Source organism: Salmo salar, chromosome 08 (assembly GCF_965601325.2).
Source record: "Salmo salar chromosome 08, fSalSal1, whole genome shotgun sequence".
Classification (NCBI taxonomy): Eukaryota; Metazoa; Chordata; class Actinopteri; order Salmoniformes; family Salmonidae; genus Salmo; species Salmo salar.
Window position 1 is genome coordinate 23,526,786 of NC_138298.1, and position 23,171 is coordinate 23,549,956.

The 23,171-nt window shown below is 47.4% G+C and overlaps 1 long non-coding RNA gene across 1 annotated transcript; it reads right to left on the reverse strand.

The window, feature by feature from the left end:
* Positions 1 to 1,230: 1,230 nt before the first annotated feature.
* Positions 1,231 to 14,815, reverse strand: LOC123744195 (uncharacterized). Its single transcript, XR_006770784.2, has 3 exons — positions 14,513 to 14,815; positions 7,917 to 8,038; positions 1,231 to 1,639 (listed from the first exon to the last, which is right to left on the reverse strand). It is a non-coding gene; the product is annotated as an uncharacterized LOC123744195 (long non-coding RNA).
* Positions 14,816 to 23,171: the final 8,356 nt, after the last annotated feature.

Here is a 23,171-nt window from a genome sequence, read left to right on the forward strand (position 1 = left end):
CCAGGATCAAAGCGTGGCGGTTCAGTGTGTGTGTGGGGGGGGGGGGTCGTTTTTCTAAAGCACGAGTTAGAGACCTCCGCCAAGTTTACTTTGGGCCTTGGCGTATGCGCTGGGGTAGCAAGTGCCTGGCTGGGTTGACGGGGATCAGCACTAACCCCTGAGGACAGGGGCTGCACAGCCTGAAAGGGAACGGGCGGCTTCCCGCTCTCCCTCGTGCTCCTCGCAGGTCAGTTGCAAGGACCGGGCAGGATGTTGCAGCCGCTTGCCCGGCCGGGAGGATCCTTAACGGGCAGCGGCGGCTGGAGCTGTGGCGGCTGTATGCCTGGTCTGTAATTAGCTCGGACAGCTCTGGCTCAGAGAAAGAGAGAAAGAGAGAGAGGGGCAGCCGGGCTAGATCATAATGAGATCATCTGGGATTAGAAGGACCGGACAGGAGGAGGAGAGGGGAAGAGGAGGAGAGCCCAGGCCTCAGCCTGCTTCAGCACCACACTACAGAGGTGGGGTAGAGTAGGGAATGGGGTAGAGTAGGGAACGGGGTAGAGTAGGGATGGGTAGGGCTGGTCAGTGGTTGGTTGAGCCTGGTCTGGGCTGTACAGCAGCATGAGCCCTGGCAGAGTGGTAGGGAGCCGCAGTCAGAGGCCCTAATGAAGAGCAACACCAACAGCCCAGGTAATTAACACAATCCCTGTCCCCCACCTTTACCTTTATATATCCCTCCCTCCCTCCCTCTCTCCCTCCCTCCCTCTCGTTACACTGCTATTGTCATGGAGGCTCAGTACCGGTACGTGTACTGTGGGACACGGACAACATGTCTCCATAATACTCTGTCTGTTTACGTTCTTAGGTAGCTCTCCTTTACCAAACACATTCACATAGCCACAGATCAGAGAACAGAAAGGTCCAGTGAGGTATTTGATATAACTAATTGGTTGTGGTGATGAATGAAATCATACCCCAGAGCTGCAACTAACAGACCCGCCCGTCCCCACGTTCGTTGCAAAAAAGTGTAAAGGTAAAATTACTTTAATGAAGAAATGTTTTTGCTGTCCGCCGTGTAGAATGATTCAAATATATATGACGTGGAACATGGAGCTGTTGCCAGCTTAAAACGATCTATTTCTCACTATCATTAGAAACAACACGAAAATGAAGACACTTCACAAAGACAGTGCCAGAGCACACCGATAATGTGAGATTTTTTTCTCCAACCAACAAAATCTTCGGGCCGGGAATTTTCCAAATGAGAGACGGGGCTAATGATCTAGTGTTGGAACCTGCTGGCTGGAAATAATGAGGAGGGGAGACGGACGCTGTGAAGTTCAGAAGGGCGTGCTCAAAGTTTAACACCGACAAACTGTGGGGGAGAGGTCGAGAGGTCGAGAGGTCAGACAGAGGTGAGGGCGTGTGTGTGTGTAAAACAATGTGTGTGCAAATGACAATACTCTATATCAGCAAGCAATCAGGCCAACTGAGGAGGTATAGAGACAGAGAGAGAGACAGAGAAACAGACAGGAGTGGGACTTACTTGTGTGTAGTGAGCTTCTTGTTGAGGTGTTTGAAGTAGGCCAGCTCGTTCCACACCGCATCGCTGTTCTCCTGGCGGAGCTGCCACGGCTCTGCCCGCTGCTGGGTCCTGCCCCTGCACCCACCCACCCACCCACCCACCCACCCACCCACCCACCCACCCACCCACCCACACACACACACACACACACACACACACACACACACACACACACACACACACACACACACACACACACACACACACACACACACACACACACACACAGAACACAGAACACAGGGGAGAACAGTTAGTACCATACCTAGCAGCCCCTGGTCAATTCACATCGGGAGAACTGTTGTTATTTAGACATTTGTAGCCGTATTCAAATGAGCGGCCTTAACTTTGATACTTCAGTGGCAAATCAAGTGTACACACACAGTTGGTGTTAGTTAAATCCCAGGGCAGTGCCCGAGTGGCTAGGCTGTGGACTGCAGAGCATTCCCAGTGTGCCATGTAGATGTAAATAATGGCTCAAACACACCCAAACCAACACACACACACACACGTCACTTATGAATACTTAATGACACTAATACACGGTGGCGTGGCAGACACACACCCACCGCCTATTTCCCCTCGGCCCCCCAGTATCCTCCTCATCAATCAATCCCAGCCAACCCACCCCTCCACCACCATTTAACTCCCATCAGTCCTTCATTTGAACACTTCTGGTGCAAAGACACAGAGACATCAACCATCTAACAAAGAAGAAAATGAGAGACTGCATTTTGTCTCTCTCTCTCTCTCTAATTTTCAATCAATCAAAGAACAAAGGAGAGGAAATGGATTCCGAGGTAGGCGAAACCAGGGTTATATCTATATCGTCCAGGGTTTCTTTCCCGTGGTCATTATGGGCTATGTAGACGCCGCTCTGCCACGCTAATACCAGTTAAGACCCCGTTCCTGGGAGTGGGAAGGCAACGGGAGGAACAGTACATTTTCTTTCATTTGATACCGCTAATGCCCCTGTGAGCAATTTGGAGCCCTTTAACTTGTGGTATGGTGCCGACTGTGCGGTGCTGTAGTGTGTCTGAGCTGTCCTGTGATCCCCGGGTTTCTTTCCCCGAGAGCAAAGACTCTCTCTCTCTCTCTGATACATTGAAGAGAGATCACTGGAACTTCCCACAACAAAACTTAGACACTGAGGAGTATTCTGGATGTATTCTTGGGGAGAGTATTGCGATGCAAAGTGCATTTCTCTACACTGTGTGTTGTATGCAGGAGCAAGCCCCTACAGCCTGCCGTCCTGTGGATCTGATCAGACAGACCTGCTACCAGGGATATGGACAGAACGCTTATCTTGTCCGCTCCTTTAAGCAATATTGTAGTTGAGGTAGCCTAGCAGTTAAGAGCATTGGGCCAGTAACAGAAAGGTTGCTGGTTCGATTCCTCGAGCCAACTAGGTGAAAAATCTGCCGATATGCCCTTGAGCAATGCACTTAACCTTAATTACTCCAGTGAAAGCTGCTCTGGATAAGAGCATCTGCTAAATTACTAAAGGGTAAATATGTAAATGATTCACACCGTCTTCTGATAGGCCGAGAGGAGCATTTAGATCTTCAGGGAGTGCCTAGGGGGTAGGGACTAGGAGTCCATTTTGGATCCAGCACCAGTCCAGCCCTCAGTGCTTCCCCCCAGCAGTCAACTAGTTTCCGTTATTAAGCAGCAAGGAAACAGAAATGGGAGAGCACTTTATTCACAGAGAAGACTCTCCGGCTAATTGCTTTTAATTCGAGGGGAATCTGTTTACGGGCGCAACTTTGATCAGACTGCAGACGTTTTAATAACCTTTCATTTATTTACTCATCCCGTCATCCCAGTCTGATTAAAACTTTCTTCTCTCTAATATAAATGAGAAGTTGGGCTTTTTCTGCTCTGTTATTCCGTTTGGGCGCGTCTGGTTGTAATCATGAATGACAGTGCTGTTTCTCCGGAGCGGTCCAGCCCGACCGTGTGTCGGCTGCATGTTGATGAGGAGAGAGAGTCCAGGGCCTGCAGCTGTGCTCTGATTCGCTGGTAGTTACCCTACTTCCTACTTCCTGCTCCAGTGTCCACTCCACCCACACACACTGGCTGTGTCTGAAATGGAACGATATTCTCAAAATAGTGCACTACTTTTTAACCAGAGCCTCAGGTGAACTATAGGGAATAGGGTGCCATTTGGGAAACAGCCACTGCACTCACTGCACATCAACCCAGACCCATAGAGCACCAATAATAACTCAGTCCCTCAATAAGTCACTCTCCTGGGGAGAGAAACCAGATGAATGTGAGGGTGGTAGCAGCATCATGCTGAAGAGGAAGCACAAACTAACGCTACTAATCCTAATGGTTTCACCTGTCATAATGGGGGGAGGAGGTGGTCTATTCAATTTAAACTCCAGAACAGAATAAGAGGCAGGTAGAGGTGATCTTCAGAACAGTTTACACCCCCCCCCCCGTTTCAGTCTAACACACAAAGGGAGGGCATAAAAGAAGCCCCTCCCCACCCCCACCACTTTCCCCGAAAACAATCAACACAGCGTGGAGGCAACTGGGAAATCCCTAACAAGCCCAAAATGCTATGAGAGTGGACGTTTTCCCCCCTGACTTGTTAGGCCTGATTCCAGTGTTTAAGTGGTTTCTCCATTGTCTCCCCGTTCAGACTGGCATTACCCCAGTGGGTTTGGGACTATTTAAGGATGGATATGAGAGGTTAACCCATCCAAGTGAATGCCAACGATCATAAGGCTGAGGAGCTGCCTGGGTGGCGCCATCAAAGGCTGAGGATGAAAAGGGCAAAGCTGCATATCGTGTCAATTCTGTCTCCTGTCAAATGATGATGCCAATATGCAGGTGACAGGTCAGTCTGATGGCGTACTGGTTGACTGTGTATTATGAATCACCAATTCCCTGTTTGCAACAAAACTGCTTTATAACATTTAAAATGTACCTTTTTAATATGACTTATTGCCAGAAGAGGTTACAAACAGAGAAAAATATCAGACAAACCTATTTTTGTCCTGCTAGCAAAGTGTGCCCTCGTTTTCATCAAGATCCTCCAACAACAAGGAGACAACCACACACACCTCACTTTCTTGATAACCTGCTAAAATGTACAGACGGGCACAAATGGTGTTGTTTCCAAGTGATGCTCTCTTCGTTTTCTCTGTCTGTCACACGCTCTCTCTGTCTGCCTGTCTTTGTTCCGTGCTGCGCTGAGCAGCTCCTAGCCGAACGGCGGGGAGGTGGTGGATGGTGAATACTCGCTCTACTTTCACACGGCCTCACGTTGCAGCCGCTGTTTTCTTTAATTAACCCGGGGAGAAAACAGCTGACAGGGTCAACACGTCAGTCCCGTGTGGATACCAACCCCACATACGCTTCTATTAGTTAGTGTTTTAAAAGGTTCTCCTCGCTGCCTGAAGCTTTGGGGGAGGAAGTCAGAAAGAGGGAGAAAGAGTGTGTGTCACGTTAATGACATTTGCCGCCACGTTGCCCTCTTTGTGTGAAAACCCCGTGGTTTAAATCTAGATCAAACCAAGGGGATCGGAAGAGGAAATCACTCCCATTTCAAATCACCCCCTCTCCACCTCGTCCCCCGTCCCTCCCCAGGAGTTTCTCAGACACCCTGTCCCCTCTATAACGGACACCTTCAGCCTCCTGCCCTCAAGTCCTAATTGATGCCAGGGGAAGAAGGAGAGAGAGAGAGAGACAGAGAGAAACAAAGACAAACGCACAGTGACTCAAACGCTAAGCAACGAAATTGATTCGCTTAAAACCAGTGAAGCTTTTTCAAAGGTAAAGGTGTAATCCTCCCACACAGTAGGTCAGGTGATGCCATGTAACATAAAGAGTAAAGGTCATGGGAGTATTTGAGAGAGTTTCAGTTGGGTTCTGATGTGTTCCAGGGGGTTCAGAAGGGCTTAACTAAAGAGAGGAGTTACGCGCCTTTAAAACACTCCCCAAGGCAAGTTCATATTAACTCCAGGCTAAAGGGAAAGGATTGTGACATGGTTTGAGCTGATAAAATCCAGGATTTTTTTAAAAGTCTGTTCTGGCTTGGTTACACATACCTAATAGTTCCTGGAACAATGTGAAAAAACAATATCCAAGCCAGCATAGCACGTTTCTGGTCGGCACCACTGTGTGGAAATGTGTCACCTGCCACTCTATACCAGAACGTCGGTCTGCCGCTGGGTAGAGGTGTCACCTGCCACTCTATACCAGAACGTCAGTCTGCCACTGAGTGGAAGTGTCACCTGCCACTCTATACCAGAACGTCAGTCTGCCGCTGGGTGGAAGTGTGTCACCTGCCACTCTATACCAGAACGTTGGTCTGCCGCTGGGTGGAAGTGTGTCACCTGCCACTCTATACCAGAACGTCAGTCTGCCGCTGGGTGGAAGTGTCACCTGCCACTCTATACCAGAACGTCAGTCTGCCGCTGGGTGGAAGTGTGTCACCTGCCACTCTATACCAGAACGTCAGTCTGCCGCTGGGTGGAAGTGTCACCTGCCACTCTATACCAGAACGTCAGTCTGCCGCTGGGTGGAAGTGTGTCACCTGCCACTCTATACCAGAACGTCAGTCTGCCGCTGGGTGGAAGTGTCACCTGCCACTCTATACCAGAACGTCAGTCTGCCGCTGGGTGGAAGTGTGTCACCTGCCACTCTATACCAGAACGTCAGTCTGCCGCTGGGTGGAAGTGTGTCACCTGCCACTCTATACCAGAACGTCAGTCTGCCGCTGGGTGGAAGTGTCACCTGCCACTCTATACCAGAACGTCAGTCTGCCGCTGGGTGGAAGTGTGTCACCTGCCACTCTATACCAGAACGTCAGTCTGCAGCTGGGTGGAAGTGTGTCACCTGCCACTCTATACCACAACGTCAGTCTGCCGCTGGGTGGAAGTGTCACCTGCCACTCTATACCAGAACGTCAGTCTGCCGCTGGGTGGAAGTGTGTCACCTGCCACTCTATACCAGAACGTCGGTCTGCCGCTGGGTGGAAGTGTGTCACCTGCCACTCTATACCAGAACGTCGGTCTGCCGCTGGGTGGAAGTGTGTCACCTGCCACTCTATACCAGAACGTCAGTCTGCCGCTGGGTGGAAGTGTCACCTGCCACTCTATACCAGAACGTCAGTCTGCCGCTGGGTGGAAGTGTCACCTGCCACTCTATACCAGAACGTCAGTCTGCCGCTGGGTGGAAGTGTCACCTGCCACTCTATACCAGAACGTCAGTCTGCCGCTGGGTGGAAGTGTGTCACCTGCCACTCTATACCAGAACGTCAGTCTGCCGCTGGGTGGAAGTGTCACCTGCCACTCTATACCAGAACGTCAGTCTGTCGCTGGGTGGAAGTGTCACCTGCCACTCTATACCAGAACGTCAGTCTGCCGCTGGGTGGAAGTGTGTCACCTGCCACTCTATACCAGAACGTCAGTCTGCCGCTGGGTGGAAGTGTCACCTGCCACTCTATACCAGAACGTCAGTCTGCCGCTGGGTGGAAGTGTGTCACCTGCCACTCTATACCAGAACGTCAGTCTGCCGCTGGGTGGAAGTGTCACCTGCCACTCTATACCAGAACGTCAGTCTGCCGCTGGGTGGAAGTGTGTCACCTGCCACTCTATACCAGAACGTCAGTCTGCCGCTGGGTGGAAGTGTGTCACCTGCCACTCTATACCAGAACGTCGGTCTGCCGCTGGGTAGAAGTGTCACCTGCAAATCTATACCAGAACGTCAGTCTGCCGCTGGGTGGAAGTGTGTCACCTGCCACTCTATACCAGAACGTCAGTCTGCCGCTGGGTGGAAGTGTGTCACCTGCCACTCTATACCAGAACGTCAGTCTGCCGCTGGGTGGAAGTGTCACCTGCCACTCTATACCAGAACGTCAGTCTGCCGCTGGGTGGAAGTGTCACCTGCCACTCTATACCAGAACGTCGGTCTGCCGCTCGGTGGAAGTGTGTCACCTGCCACTCTATACCAGAACGTTGGTCTGCCACTCGGTGGAAGTGTGTCACCTGCCATTCTATACCAGAACGTCGGTCTGCCGCTGGGTGGAAGTGTCACTTGCCACTCTATACCAGAACGTCGGTCTGCCGCTGGGTGGAAGTGTCACCTGCCACTCTATACCAGAACGTTGGTCTGCAGCTGGGTGGAAGTGTGTCACCTGCCACTCTATACCAGAACGTCAGTCTGCCGCTGGGTGGAAGTGTCACCTGCCACTCTATACCAGAACGTCAGTCTGCCGCTGGGTGGAAGTGTCACCTGCCACTCTATACCAGAACGTTGGTCTGCAGCTGGGTGGTACCACAGAAATAGAATTCTAGTAGAGTAGAATATTAAATTCTAGTTCTAGTAGGGTACTCACAGGCCCTGTGCGTCCTCCACCTCTCGGAGCTGGTCTTTGACCGTCCTGTAGTTGGTCTGGACGAGACGCAGGCGCTCGTGGCGTTTCTCATGGGCCCTCCGCAGCTCCTCGTTCTCATCCGTCTGCCGGCCAGAGACATACAGGAGGTTACGTTACACAATGTGGCCACGTCACACATGCAGTGCACAGGGAAATCAAATGATGTCACTGAAATGTGAAACCGGTCGGGGATTGGGAGTGAAACGTTTTTTTTTTTAAAGTTAAAATGACTTAAATCTTACATTAAGAGCAGTGTATTTCCAAAAGATAGAAAATTGACCTAGAAACAGTGTAAATAATTGAATTACTGACAGTGTCACTCTAGTACGGAACTGTACAGCAGTGGAGGCTGGCGGGAGGAGCTATAGGAGGATGGGATCATTGTAATGGCTGGTATGAAATAAATGGAACGATATCAAACACATGGAAACAACATTTGACTCTGGCCCCTTCATTCCTTTCCAGCCATTACAATGAGTCCTCCTATAGCTCGTCCCACCAGCCTCCACTGCTGTACACCCCCCAGGTCAGATATAACTCTTGTTACTGTAACATGTAGCTACAACAAGGATGTGCTCCATTATTGAGGAAGCATCACCTCTCTCTGACATTGCAGTTCCTCTCCTTCTCTCTGACAAGTGTTCCTCCAGCATCCGAGGTTCGTTACAGGTACAGCATTAATATGGTCAAGTCAACCGGGAGAGAGAGCACTTTGAACCCTCTTCACACCACCCTCCTTCAGCCCCTCTCCCCTCAGCGGGGTACTGGTCATTGACTGGGGTCACCACGCAATTCGGGCGGCAATGACTGACTATTTAAAAAAAAGAAAAGATTACAACGTGGGACTTTCAGGGGAGAGGAGGAGAACATCTAGATGCTCCTGACAGGAACGCCTCTATTATTCTGACCTTAACAGAGTGGAAGAAGAAAACACTTTAAAACAGGCAGGCTAGGGCTAGGGAGGGAGAAGAGGAGGAAAGATGAGAGAGACAGAAAGAGAGAAAGAATAAGAGAGAGAGAGAAAGAGAGCAGAGCAGGTTTCTGCTTGAGTGGCCAGGCAGTGCTGGGGAGACTTCTTGTCGAGAGCCTTTTGAAGGGAAGAGCTTGTTTACTGCTGATATGACACGGCTGCCCTGCAGAGAGGGAAATGTGAGCTCTGAACCCTGTTATTATTAACAAGGACAAAGAGAACAGAGAGGAGCGGGAGCGGCAGCACACACATGGACGCATGCACACACACACTCAGAGACAGACACACACACACTTTCTCTCACACTCCACCGATGTGACAAGTATGGATTTTTGTGTACTGGTGAGAGATATTCACAGAGGACATCCGTTACACGGGCCGCCTTTACAACACAAAGCCCCCCAAACAAACGCAGCCTGGGTTTCTGCCTCTAATGAAAGGAGAGAGAACCACACACAGAGAGAGAGAGAGTCCTGACTGATTGATTGCAGAGGGGCTCTGGTCGGAGTGGCAGGGCATTAGCCACATCATTGCTTCCCAGGCCCCTTAGAGCTCCCACTGGGCCCCGGCCCCAACCCTGGTCATCACAGATCACACTTCAACCCCACCACCAGCAATCAATACTCCACAACACAACACACAGCCTGCTCTGGGTACACTGGCCCCAGACCCTAATCATCCAGCATGTATGTTCTCAAGCTGAAAAATAATTTGGTGTCTCTCAGACCTCAGAGAGAGACAGTGCTGTTGTTTACTTGTCTTGGAAGTGGCAAGTTTGTACAAAAAAATGAAATAAATAAAAATGGTTTGTTAGGATCCCCTACTGTTCAGTCCAATCACACTGGGTACACAGTATAAATTGTGTTCCCAATATAATGGGGTCAGTGGCTGTCTAATCTAAGATTAGAATAGGGGTTTGGGTTTAAGATTAGACATCCACTGCGCACACGTTTGTTTTACTATCTTTGTGGGGACCAAACAATTGATTCCCATTCAAAATCCTATTTTCCCTAAACCTAAACCCCTATTCCTAAACCTAACTCCTAACCCTAACTGTAACCGTAACCCTAAGCCTAAAACAGCCTTTTTCCTTGTGGACACCGGCGAAATGGCCCTACTTGTGCAAATGTTCCTTGTTTTACTATCCTTGTGAGGACTTCTGGTCCCCACAAGGACAGTAAAACCAAAAACACACACACAACTCTGTTAAACGCCTCTCAGTCCGCACTACAGACAAGTAAATGGAACCATTAAATAACACAGTCATGCGTATCATCAGCCATTAGCATCAGTCTGAGTGTCTGTCTAGTATGTGATGTAATAGGGACACTTTAGACCTGACACCAAAATAACTGCTAATATCCCTGGCTGAGTAAAGAGACATGACCTCCATATATCTCTAGTGGACGGGGGGGGGGGGGGGGGGGGAGAGAGAAAGAGAGAGAGAGAGAGAGAGAGAGAGAAACAGAGCGAGAGAGCAACAGAGAGAGAGAGAGAGAGACAGAGAGAGAAACAGAGAGAGAGAGAGAGAGGGACAGACAGAGACAGAGAGAGAGAAACAGAGAGAGACAGAGAGAGAGAGAGGATTTTCCAGAGAAGATCCAGATCTCAGGGAATTAGACTAAAGTTCTCAATAGGTACAAAATTTATAGAGTACTGCACACACTACAATTACTTAGGTTTAAATATATAAAGTACTGCACACACTACAATTACTTAGGTTTAAATATATACAGTACTGCACACACTACAATTACTTAGGTTTAAATATATACAGTACTGCACACACTACAATTACTTAGGTTTAAATATATAGAGTACTGCACACACTACAATTACTTAGGTTTAAATATATACAGTACTGCACACACTACAATTACTTAGGTTTAAATATATACAGTACTGCACACACTACAATTACTTAGGTTTAAATATTTAGAGTACTGCACACACTACAATTACTTAGGTTTAAATATATAGAGTACTGCACACACTACAATTACTTAGGTTTAAATATAAGCTCAACTGGACACCTTAATGAGGCAGTGAATGAACTGAGAGAGAAAGCACACAGGGCATTCTACGCCATTAAAAAACAAATTCAAATTGAAATACATATTAAAATTTGACTAAAACTAATTGAATGTATCGTTGAACCAATTGCACTTCATGCCAAAACAAGATTTCATCAAATGGGACAAACACCCCATTGAAACCCTGCAGGCAGAGTTATGTAAGATGCTCCTACATGTCCAGAGGAAAACTACAAACAATTCATGCAGGGCAGAATTAGGCAAATATCCACTGATAATAAAAACTCAAAAAAGAACAATTAAGTTTTGGAAACATCTAAAATACAGTGACCCCCTCTCATATCATTACCACGCCCTGCAATGCCAAGAGCTGAGCAAAGAAAAGAGTCCCCTCATCCAGCTGGTCCTGGGGCTGAGTTCACAAACCTGTTCTACTAACACACTGAAGCCTCAGGACCAAAACATCCAATCAATCAGAATAAACCAAATTACAATACTGGCAAAACAATACTACATTTCTTATTGGGAAACACAAGCACAAAGCAAAATGCAGTGCTATCTGGTTCCCTGTAGAGGAAAGGCTGTGCAACCACTGCACCACAGCAGAACCTGAGACAGAGCTGCATTTCCTGGCAAAATGTAAATAATATAAAACAATTAGAGAGTGTTATTTCCCCAAATTTGAAACCCTTATTCAAGGCTACAAAGACCTCTCTGATGAGAATAGGCTACCCGTCCTGTTGGGGGAGGACGCAGAGAGCTGTGGGTTGGCAGTGCACTATATTGCTTTGCTGTCTACCATAAGATGAGGGACAGTGTCTGACAGACCAACCAACCTGCACATGTCCTCTACTGTATGCTTATTGTTATTGTTCAATGTATGGTTATTTTGACCCTTGGTTATTGTTGTTACTGTTGTCCTGTTGACAATTTTGATTCTTATTATTTTAATATTGTAAATATCCAAAGTAATCTTTGGCAATATGTACATTGTTATGTCATGCCAATAAAGCAAATTGAATTGAAATTGAAATTGAAAAATTGAGAGAGAGAGAGCGAGAGGAAAGAAAAGAGAGACAAGGAAGAAGAGAAAGAGGCAAAAACAGAGACGAAGAGAGAAATAAGAGGGGAGAAATAATAATAGCACAAGAGAGAAATAAAAAGGAGAGAGAGGAGAAAGAGAGAGACCGCAGAACAGAGGAGAGTGTGAAGGTTAAAAGAGCGATGGAGCTGATTGGTTTATGGGGAGAGTCCAAGTCCTACCGCATCCTCTCCTCTCCTGCTGCTTCATTGCCCACACAGACGCTCAGCATTCGTGTGTATCAGTGTGTGTATGTGTGTGTGTGTATGGCACACCGTTAGGAAAGGTCAGAGAGGAAGCAGTCGGTAACAGTGGTGCAATTGAGCCCCTTAGAGACCATCAGCCTTCCCAGATGCTGGACCACGGGGAGAGAGAGAGAGACAGAGAGAGAGTCTCTGCTATCCCCTCCACTCACCTCTTATCAGGAGCAATTCACCCTGCTGGCCTCTCCAACACACACCAATCATATTGCAGAGATACTGTACCCACCGGCTGGTGTTAAAATACTATAAAGCGATACTCTGTTGTTACAAAACCAAAGACGGTCATCATTTTTAAGAGTTGAGACTGAGAATGTCACAGGTTGAGACAAGTCTAACACACAATACCCAGACACTGATGTGTGGTTGAAAGCTGGAGGCAGTCAGTCAGAACACACATGTGGGAGTCAGTCACTCTGCTGCAGCAGCCAGCCAGCCAGGCAGGCAGGGACATCTTCATCTCTTTTTCAGAGGCATTACTACCTCTCTGAGTGGTGATTACAGACGGTGATAATTGAGCCGTCAGGAGAAGGCACTGATGAGAGGGGGGAGACAGGGGGCTGGCTGGGCCTCTGAGGGGAGATGGGAGGCAAGGGACCCACGCAGGCAGATGCGTGACAAGCCCTCCCTCGTCCTATCGGTGCGTTAGCTAACTCTCAGTAGTAGCGTGTCGTGGCTGGCGGCAGAGCAGTGACATTCACACATGACGGCCTGTCTGTCTCTGAATGGGCCTGATGATGACAATGAGGTCATATCAATACACACAGGAAACAGAACACAGGTACCTCTCACCTGGACCCACACTACTCAATGTGCTGGAAAGCATTAGGAGGAGGGAGAGAGAGGAGAGACGAGGGAGTAGAGAGAGTGGAAATGGGGAGAGAACGGGGGAATGAATAGAGAATAGAAAACAGAATTAAGACTAAAGAGACAGGAAGAAGAGAATTGAAAAGAGAGAGAAAATTACACAAAGAGAGAGAAACAGACAGAGAGACAGACACGGAAAGACAGACAAACAGAGAGATAGACAGACAAACAGAGAGAGAGGCAAACAGAGAGAGAGACAGCGAGACAGCGAGAGAGACAGACAGAGAGAGAGCAAGAGACAGAGAGAGAGCAAGAGACAGAGAAAGAGACAGCGAGAGAAACGAGAGAGAGAGAGAAAGAGAGAGCAAGAGAGAGGGAGAGAGAGAAAGAGACAGAGAGAGACAGAGCTGCATTTCCTATTACACTGTGACAAATACTCAGACCTAAGAGAATATTTCTTTCCCAAAATTATAATTCAATACAAAAAAATTGAAACTATAAAAGATGAAGAAAAAAATCTAATATTTATTGGGTGAAAAGCCAAAATGTGCAGTTTTGGCAGCCAAATATGTGTCCTCCTGCCACAACCTGAGGGACAGCCAGTGAAAAGTGCAATGTAATGTGGATAATATTTCCCATCTTGTTTTGTTTTGTCTTTCATACCAGGTCATGTGTCTTCTCAGTCATGTTGACACTGGTCTACTACCGTTGCTTTAATGTATTGTTGTTCTGATTAATATTGTAGTTGTAGTTGTTGTTAATGGTAATCCCATGTCCACTACTACTATTATTATTGCTGTTGGTCACACCATTTATTTATATATAAATATATATATATTATATATAAATGTTTTTTCCTATATGTATACTTTGACAATGTAAGTAATAATGAACTTGCCATGTCAATAAAGTCAATTGAATTGAATTGTGTGTGAGAGAGAGAGAGAGAGAGAGAGAGAGCAAGAGACAGAGAGAAAGAGCAAGAGACAGAGACAGAGAGAGAGAGAGAAAGAGAGAGACAGAGAGAGAGAGCAGGAGACAGAGACAGAGAGAGAGAGCAAGAGACAGAGAGCAAGAGACAGAGACAGAGAGCAAGAGACAGAGAGAGAGAGAGAGAGAGAGAGAGAGAGAGAGAGAGAGAGAGAGAGAGAGAGAGAGAGAGAGAGAGAGAGAGAGAAGAGACAGAGCAAGAAATAGAGAGAGCAAGATAGAGAGGGAGAGAGCAAGATAGAGAGGGAGAGAGCAAGATAGAGACAGACCTAGAGACTGAGAGAGAGAGACAAAGAGAGACAGAGAGAGACAAAGAAAGAGCAAGATAGAGACAGACCTAGAGACAGAGAGAGACAAAGCGAGAGACAGAGAGAGACAGAGAGAGTGTGTAGTGTAGAGGTCAGTGAGGTTTGTACCTTCAGTCTGAGCAGCTCCTCCAGGTCATGAATCCTCTTTTCCACTCCTCTTCCTGACTCCACGCTGCTCGCCGGGGACAACGACCTGGACCGCTGCACCGGTGCACTCTGGGGGATGTAGTCATTCAATCAGAGAGAGAGAGAGGAAGGGGGTTCGGCTACGCGCTTCAGCAGGCTTTAGCATCACATTATAGAGACAACTAGTGCTCAATTAACAGCTGCACAACGGCTGTGTGAATACCAATAACACATTATATATGTTCATTTCACTTTTCCCTTACATACAGATACACACACAAGCTAGAAAGAACACACCCTCTGAACACACACCACACACACATACCATCTCTCCCCTCACACACACACATACCATCTCTCCCCTCCCACACACATACCATCTCTCCCCTCACACACACATACCATCTCTCCCCTCATACACACATTCCAGCTCTCCCCTCACACACACATATCATCTCTCCCCTCACACACACATATCTCTCCCCACACACACACATACCATCTCTCCCCTCACACACACATACCATCTCTCCCCTCACACACACACATACCATCTCTCCCCTCACACACACATACCATCTCTCCCCTCACACACACATACCATCTCTCCCCTCACACACACATACCATCTTTCCCCTCACACACACACATACCATCTCTCCCCTCACACACACACACATACCATCTCTCCCCTCACACACACACACATACCATCTCTCCCCTCACACACACATACCATCTCTCCCCTCACACACACATACCATCTCTCCCCTCACACACACATACCATCTCTCCCCTCACACACACATACCATATCTCCCCTCACACACACACATACCATCTCTCCCCTCACACACACATACCATCTCTCCCCTCACACACACATACCATCTCTCCCCTCACACACACATACCATCTCTCCCCTCACACACACATACCATCTCTCCCCTCACACACACACATACCATCTCTCCCCTCACACACACATATCATCTCTCCCCTCACACACACATATCATCTCTCCCCTCACACACCATCTCTCCCCTCACACACACATACCATCTCTCCCCTCACACACACACATACCATCTCTCCCCTCACACACACACACACATACCATTTCTCCCCTCACACACACATACCATCTCTCCCCTCACACACACATACCATATCTAACCTCACACACACACACATACCATCTCTCCCCTCACACACACATACCATCTCTCCCCTCACACACACACACACACCATCTCTCCCCTCACACACACACACCATCTCTCCCCTCACACACACACACATACCATCTCTCCCCTCACACACACACACACCATCTCTCCCCTCACACACACACACACACACCATCTCTCCCCTCACACACACACACCATCTCTCCCCTCACACACACATACCATCTCTCCCCTTCACACACACACATACCATCTCTCCCCTCACACATACACATACCATCTCTCCCCTCACACACACATACCATCTCTCCCCTCACACACACATACTATCTCTCCCCTCACACACACACACCATCTGTCCCCTCACACACACACACCATCTCTCCCCTCACACACACATACCATCTCTCCCCTCACACACCATCTCTCCCCTCACACACACATACCATCTCTCCCCTCACACACACACATACCATCTCTCCCCTCACACACACACACATACCATCTCTCCCCTCACACACACACACATACCATCTCTCCCCTCACACACACACACACATACCATCTCTCCCCTCACACACACACACATACCATCTCTCCCCTCACACACACATACCATCTCTCCCCTCACTCACACACACACATACCATCTCTCCCCTCACACACACACACACACACACACACATACCATCTCTCCCCTCACACACACACATACCATCTCTCCCCTCACACACACATACCATCTCTCCCCTCACACACACATACCATCTCTTCCCTCACACACAGAAGACAAAAACCCAATCAGGGTACCAGAGGAATAAGGAAGCATCCCTCCACACACTGCACCACACGGAGCTCCAAAGGTTTCTCCCGCCACTGGCTAATGAGTATGTTCATTTACATGTACACTGTTTCTTTGACTGTAATGACGTCCCATTAGGGGACACTAAAGGGCTATAGATTCCAGGCTGCGCCGGGCTTCATTACCACAAGGTGGGCAGTGGGGCCCCTTTAATTGCTCTATGAGGACCCCGAGGTTACACTTGATAGGACAACTGGCTAGTAGAAACTGCTGGGGGGAGAAAAAAGAAAGCTGCTCTCTCGCTCCTCCTTGAGAACAAGCACTCTCCGGTCCTGCTGTGTGTGTGTGTGTGTGTGTGTGTGTGTGTGTGTGTGTGTGGTGTGTGTGTGTGGTGTGTGTGTGTGTGTGTGTCTTTTCTTTAAAAATAAATAAAGAAGCTCTGGGAACAATATGCTGTTGGAATATGGAAACAGAAAGATAAGGATAGGAGCCCCTGTGGTGGGAATGTTGAGCGGAACAGATGGCGGCTAAAATATGCAATGTGACTAAATGTGCCGATGCTTCTTTAGTCTGGAGATTAGGCGGTAGCAAGAGTTTATAGGGAGGACGGAGGGATGGCAAGTTGGCTGACCCAAAAAGGACAAAGTGACATTGAATGGCAACCAGAGGTGTCCAAAGTGTTCCACAGGGATGCTGGTCCATGTTGACTCCAATGCTTCCCACAGTTGTGTCAAGTTGGCTGGATGTCCTTTGTGTGGTTGTTCCATTCTGGATACACAAGGGAAACTGTTGAACGTGAAAAACTCAGCAGCGTTGCAGTTCTTGAAACAAACCGGCGTGCCTGACACCTACTACCATACCCTGTTCAAAGGTGCTTAAATATTTTGTCTTGCCCATTCACCCTCTGAACGGCACGCATACACAATGTCTCAATTGTCTCAAGGCTTAAAAGTCCTTCTTCAACCGGTCTCTTCCCCATCATTTACAGTACACTGATTGAAGTGGATTTAACAAGTGAGGGACAAATAAGGGATCATAGCTTTCACTTGGTCAGTCTATGTCACGGAAAGAGCAGGTGTTCTTAATGTTTTGTACACTCAGTGTGTACTACTGTGACAAATACATTCCTCCTGGGTGTCAACGACCTTCAATTCAATAAAAAAAAATGTTTACACTCCAAAAACAAGCTTATATTAACAACAACTTACAGACACCTACAAACAATGACTACATCTCAACTGGCCAGACAGCATGCTCAGATCCCCATCCTTAGATTATTACAATACAGTCAGCATTCTCTATGATTTGCTTGACCTTCACTTAAACTCATTTGAACTCTGCATCCAGCAAATGAGTAGATAAAGCATGTCTGGTTTGAGGAGTGTATGCTGGGCGAAGAACATTCAGAATTCTCTTCCAATACACATTGCCTGTGAGCATCAGAGGTGAACCAGTTGCATACACAGCTCGAGCAAGACATTCATCAGCATTTCTCTGACTACGTTCCTCCATTGAGTCAAAAACACTTCTGATTCCAGGAGGACCATGAGCTGTTGCTATCGATAAGGTGTCTGATTCATCATTTTCACCTTGAATAGAAGTAGAGGGACTTTTGTCAGAGGTTGCTTGTTGTGAGCACTGAGGGAAATTTATGCACTTGGCCAGATGATTCTGCATCTTTGTTGCAGTCTTCACATATTATTTGGCACAGTATTTGCAAATGTACACAGCTTTTCCTTCTACATTAGCTGCAGTGAAATGTCTCCACACATAAGACAGTGCTCGTAGCATTTTCCTGTAAAGATTAGACAAAAATGAGTAAAAAAAACAACAAATACAATTCCATGTACAGATAAATAGTTAGGCAGTTAGATTAAACAACTCCTTTGTAAGATAGATGTTTTAAAATGAAACGCGTATGGAAACAGGTGAATTAACACTCCTCAGTTAGCAGGCTCAAGCAAGCTAAAACCCATATGGTAGCAAAAACTAACTAGCAGAAATTGTTATTAACAAGTTAGAACTGATTTTAACACACTTTGCTGTAGGCTACTATTTACTAGTTAACAAAACATCATGTATGTCATAAAATATATTCACCCCACCCAGTATTGTACTCAAAACTCACCAGAAAGCATGTAGTCCTTGGCTCTGACAGTGTAGTAGTGTGGGCTCAATAGCATCTCATTAGTGTGCAAGATCTTGGGAATCAACTGCATATGTGATGGCAGAATGCACTGTGCATGCAGAGGGTTGCAATTCCATTGAATTGGGGATAGTTTAACCAAAATATGCCACAAGACCTAGAATTGCCTTGTGTATCCCACAAAAAAGGTTCACTGTTATAAGCTAACTTTTTTGATGCATTTAAGCAAAATTCCCGGACTTAACTTCCCATGGAAAATTTCCAGAAGAATTCGGGAAATTTACCAGAAAGCTTCCAACCCTTTGCAACCCTCGTGCTCACACTAGAGGTCGACCGATTATGATTTTTCAATGCCGATACCAATACCGATTATTGGAGGGCCAAAAAAGCCGCTGCCGATTAATCGGCCGATTCTTTTATTTATTTATTTGTAATAATGACAATTACAACAATACTGAATGAACACTTATTTTAACTTAATATAATACATCAAAAAAATCTATTTAGCCTCAAATAAATAATGAAACATGGTCAATTTGGTTTAAATAATGCAAAAACAAAGTGTTGGAGAAGAAAGTAAAAGTGAAATATGTGCCATGTAAAAAAAGCTAACGTTTAAGTTCCTTGCTCAGAACATGAGAACATATGAAAGCTGGTGATTCAATATTCCCAGGTAATAAGTTTTAGGTTGTAGTTATTATAGGAATTATAGGACTATTTCTCTCTATACGATTTGTATTTCATATACCTTTGACTATTGGATGTTCTTATAGGCACTTTAGTATTGCCAGTGTAACAGTATAGCTTCCGTCCCTCTCCTCGCTCCTACCTGGGCTCGAACCAGGAACACATCGACAACAGCCACCCTCGAAGCAGTGTTACCCATGTAGAGCAAGGGGAACAACCACTCCCAAGTCTCAGAGCGAGTGACGTTTGAAACACTATTAGCGCGCACCCGCTAACTAGCTAGCCATTTCACATGGGTTACACCAGCCTAATCTCGGGGTTGATAGGCTTGAAGTCATAAACAGCGCAATGCTTGAAGAATTGTGAAGAGCTGCTGGCAAAACGCACGAAGGAGCTGTTTGAATGAATGCTTACGAGTCTGCTGCTGCCTACCATCGCTCAGTCAGACTGCTCTATCAAATATCAAATCATAGTCTTAATTATAACATAATAACACACAGAAATACGAGCCTTTGGTCATTAATATGGTCGAATCCGTAAAATATTATTTCGAAAATGAAACGTTTATTATTTCAGTGAAATACGGAACCGTTCCGTATTTTATCTAACGGGTGGCATCCCTAAGTCTAAATATTCCTGTTACATTGCACAACCTTCAATGTTATGTCATAATTATGTACAATTCTGGCAAATTAATTACGGCCTTTGTTAGGAATAAATGGACTTCACACAGTTCGCAATGAGCCAGGCGGCCCAAACTGCTGTATATACCCTGACTGCTTGCGCGGAATGCAAGAGAAGTGACACAACTTCATGTTAGCAGGCAATATTAACTAAATATGCAGGTTTAAAAATATACTTGTGTATTGATTTTAAAGAATGGCATTGATGTTTATGGTTAGGTACATTGGTGCAACGACAGTGCTTTTTTCGCAAATGCGCTTGTTAAATCATCACCCGTTTGTCGAAGTAGACTGTGATTCGATGAGAAATTAACAGGCACCGCATCGATTATATGCAACGCAGGACACGTTAGATAAACTAGTAATATCATCAACCATGTGTAGTTAACTAGTGATTATGTTAAGATTGATAGTTTTTTATAAGATAAGTTGAATGCTAGCTAGCAACTTACCTTGGCTTCTTGCTGCCCTCACGTAACAGGTAGTCAGCCTGCCATGCAGGCTCCTCGTGAAGTGCAATGTAAGGCAGGTGGTTAGAGCGTTGGACTAGTAACCAGAAGGTTGCAAAAACGAATCCCCGAATCCCCCCTGAACAAGGCAATTAACCCCCGTTCCTAGGCCGTCATTGAAAATAAGAATGTGTTCTTAATCTGACTTGCCTAGTTAAATAAAGGTGTCAAAAAATAATAATAATAATTTTAAAAAGCGGCAAATCGGTGGCCAAAAATACCAATTACCGATTGTTATGAAAACTTGAAATAGGCCCTAATTAATCGGCCATTCCGATTAATCGGTCGACCTCTAGCTCACACACACCCCCTTCCCTAGAGCCTGCGTGCTCACACCCCCAACCCTAGAGCCTGCGTGCTCACACCCCCATCCCTAGAGCCTGCGTGCTCACACCCCCATCCCTAGAGCCTGCGTGCTCACACCCCCATCCCTAGAGCCTGCGTGCTCACACCCCCATCCCAAGAGCCCGCATGCTCACACCCCCATCCCTAGAGCCTGCGTGCTCACACCCCCATCCCAAGAGCCTGCGTGCTCACACCCCCATCCCTAGAGCCTGCGTGCTCACACCCCCATCCCTAGAGCCTGCGTGCTCACACCCCCATCCCTAGCGCCTGCGTGCTCACACCCCCATCCCTAGAGCCTGCGTGCTCACACCCCCATTCCTAGAGCCTGTGTTTAGACGCTGTGTTTAGACGCTGTGTTTAGACGCTGTGTTTAGACTGTGCCGCAGGCTACTGTTGACCGGAGTGACCCAGGTGCCACAGTGCTCTCCACCAGCAGTCCTGACTGTGGAAACACAAGGCAGGTGTCAGCCCTTCTGCCATTTCTGTTCCAGCTCTGTCTTAATTAACTCCATGGTTAGTCATTAGTAGATGGATCTGCATATTACTGATGTTTTGGCTTGGCTGGCATCGCTCTGTGTGTGTGTGGGGGGGGGGGGTATAGAGTGTGTGTGTGTGTGTAGGGGAGTATAGAGTGTGTGTAGGGGGGTATAGTGTGTGTATAGGTGTGTGTGTGTGTGTGTGTGTGTGTGTGTGTGTGTGTGTGTAGGAGGGCATAGTGTGTGTGTAGGGGGGTATAGTGTGTGTGGCTGCGGGGTATTGTGTGTGAAGGGGGGTATAGTGTGTGTGAAGGGGGGTATACTGTGTGTGTAGGGGGGTATAGTGTGTGTGTAGGGGGTATAGTGTGTGTGTAGGGGGATATAGTGTGTGTATAGGGGGGTACAGTGTGTGTGTGTGTGTGTGTGTGTGTGTGTGTGTGTGTGTGTGTGTGTGTGTGTGTGTAGGGGGGTATAGTGTGTGTGAAGGGGGGTATAGTGTGCGTGTAGGGGGGTATACTGTGTGTGTAGGGGGGTATACTGTGTGTGTAGGGGGGTATAGTGTGTGTGTAGGGGGTATAGTGTGTGTGTGTGTAGGGGGATATAGTGTGTGTATAGGGGGGTACAGTGTGTGTGTGTGTGTGTGTGTGTGTGTGTGTGTGTGTGTGTGTGTGTGTGTGTGTGTGTGTGTGTGTGTGTGTGTGTGTGTGTGTAGGGGGGTATAGTGTGTGTGAAGGGGGGTATAGTGTGTGTGTAGGGGGTATACTGTGTGTGTAGGGGGTATACTGTGTGTGTAGGGGGGTATACTGTGTGTGTAGGAGGGTATAGTGTGTGTGGCTGCGGGGTATAGTGTGTGAAGGGGGGTATAGTGTGTGTGTAGGGGGGTATAGTGTGTGAAGGGGGGTATAGTGTGTGTGAAGGGGGGTATACTGTGTGTGTAGGGGGGTATACTGTGTGTGTAGGGGGGTATAGTGTGTGTGTAGGGGGTATAGTGTGTGTGTGTGTGTGTGTGTAGGGGGGTATAGTGTGTGTGTAGGGGGGTATAGTGTAGGTGTAGGGGGGTATAGAGTGTGTGTAGGGGGGGTATAGTGTGTGTGTAGGGGGGTATAAAGTGTGTGTGTGTGTGTGTGTGTAGGGGGTATTGTGTGTGTAGGGGGGTATAGAGTGTGTGTAGAGGGTATAGTGTGTGTGTAGGGGGGTATAGAGTGTGTGTAGGGGGTAGAGTGTGTGTAGGGAGGTATAGTGTGTGTAGGGGGGTATAGTGTGTGTGTAGGGGGGTATAGAGTGTGTGTGTGTAGGGGGGTATAGTGTGTGGGGGGGTATAGTGTGTGTGTAGGGGGGTATAGAGTGTGTGTGTGTGTGTGTGTGTGTGTGTGTGTGTGTGTGTGTGTGTGTGTGTGTGTGTGTGTGTGTGTGTGTAGGGGGGTATAGTGTGTGTGTAGGGGGGTATAGTGTGTATGCGGGGGGGTAGAGTGTGTGTTGGGGGGTATAGTGTGTGTGTAGGTGGGTATAGTGTGTGTGTAGGGGGGTATAGTGTGTGTGTGTAGGGGGGTATAGTGTGTGTAGGGGGGTATAGGGTGTGTGTAGGGGGGTATAGAATGTGTGTAGGGGGTATAGTGTGTGTGTAGGGGGTATAGTGTGTGTAGGGGGGTATAGTGTGTGTGTAGGGGGGTATAGAGTGTGTGTGTGTGTAGGGGGGTATAGTGTGTGGGGGGGTATAGTGTGTGTGTAGGGGGGTATAGAGTGTGTGTGTGTGTGTGTGTGTGTGTGTAGGGGGGTATAGTGTGTGTGTGTGTAGGGGGGTAT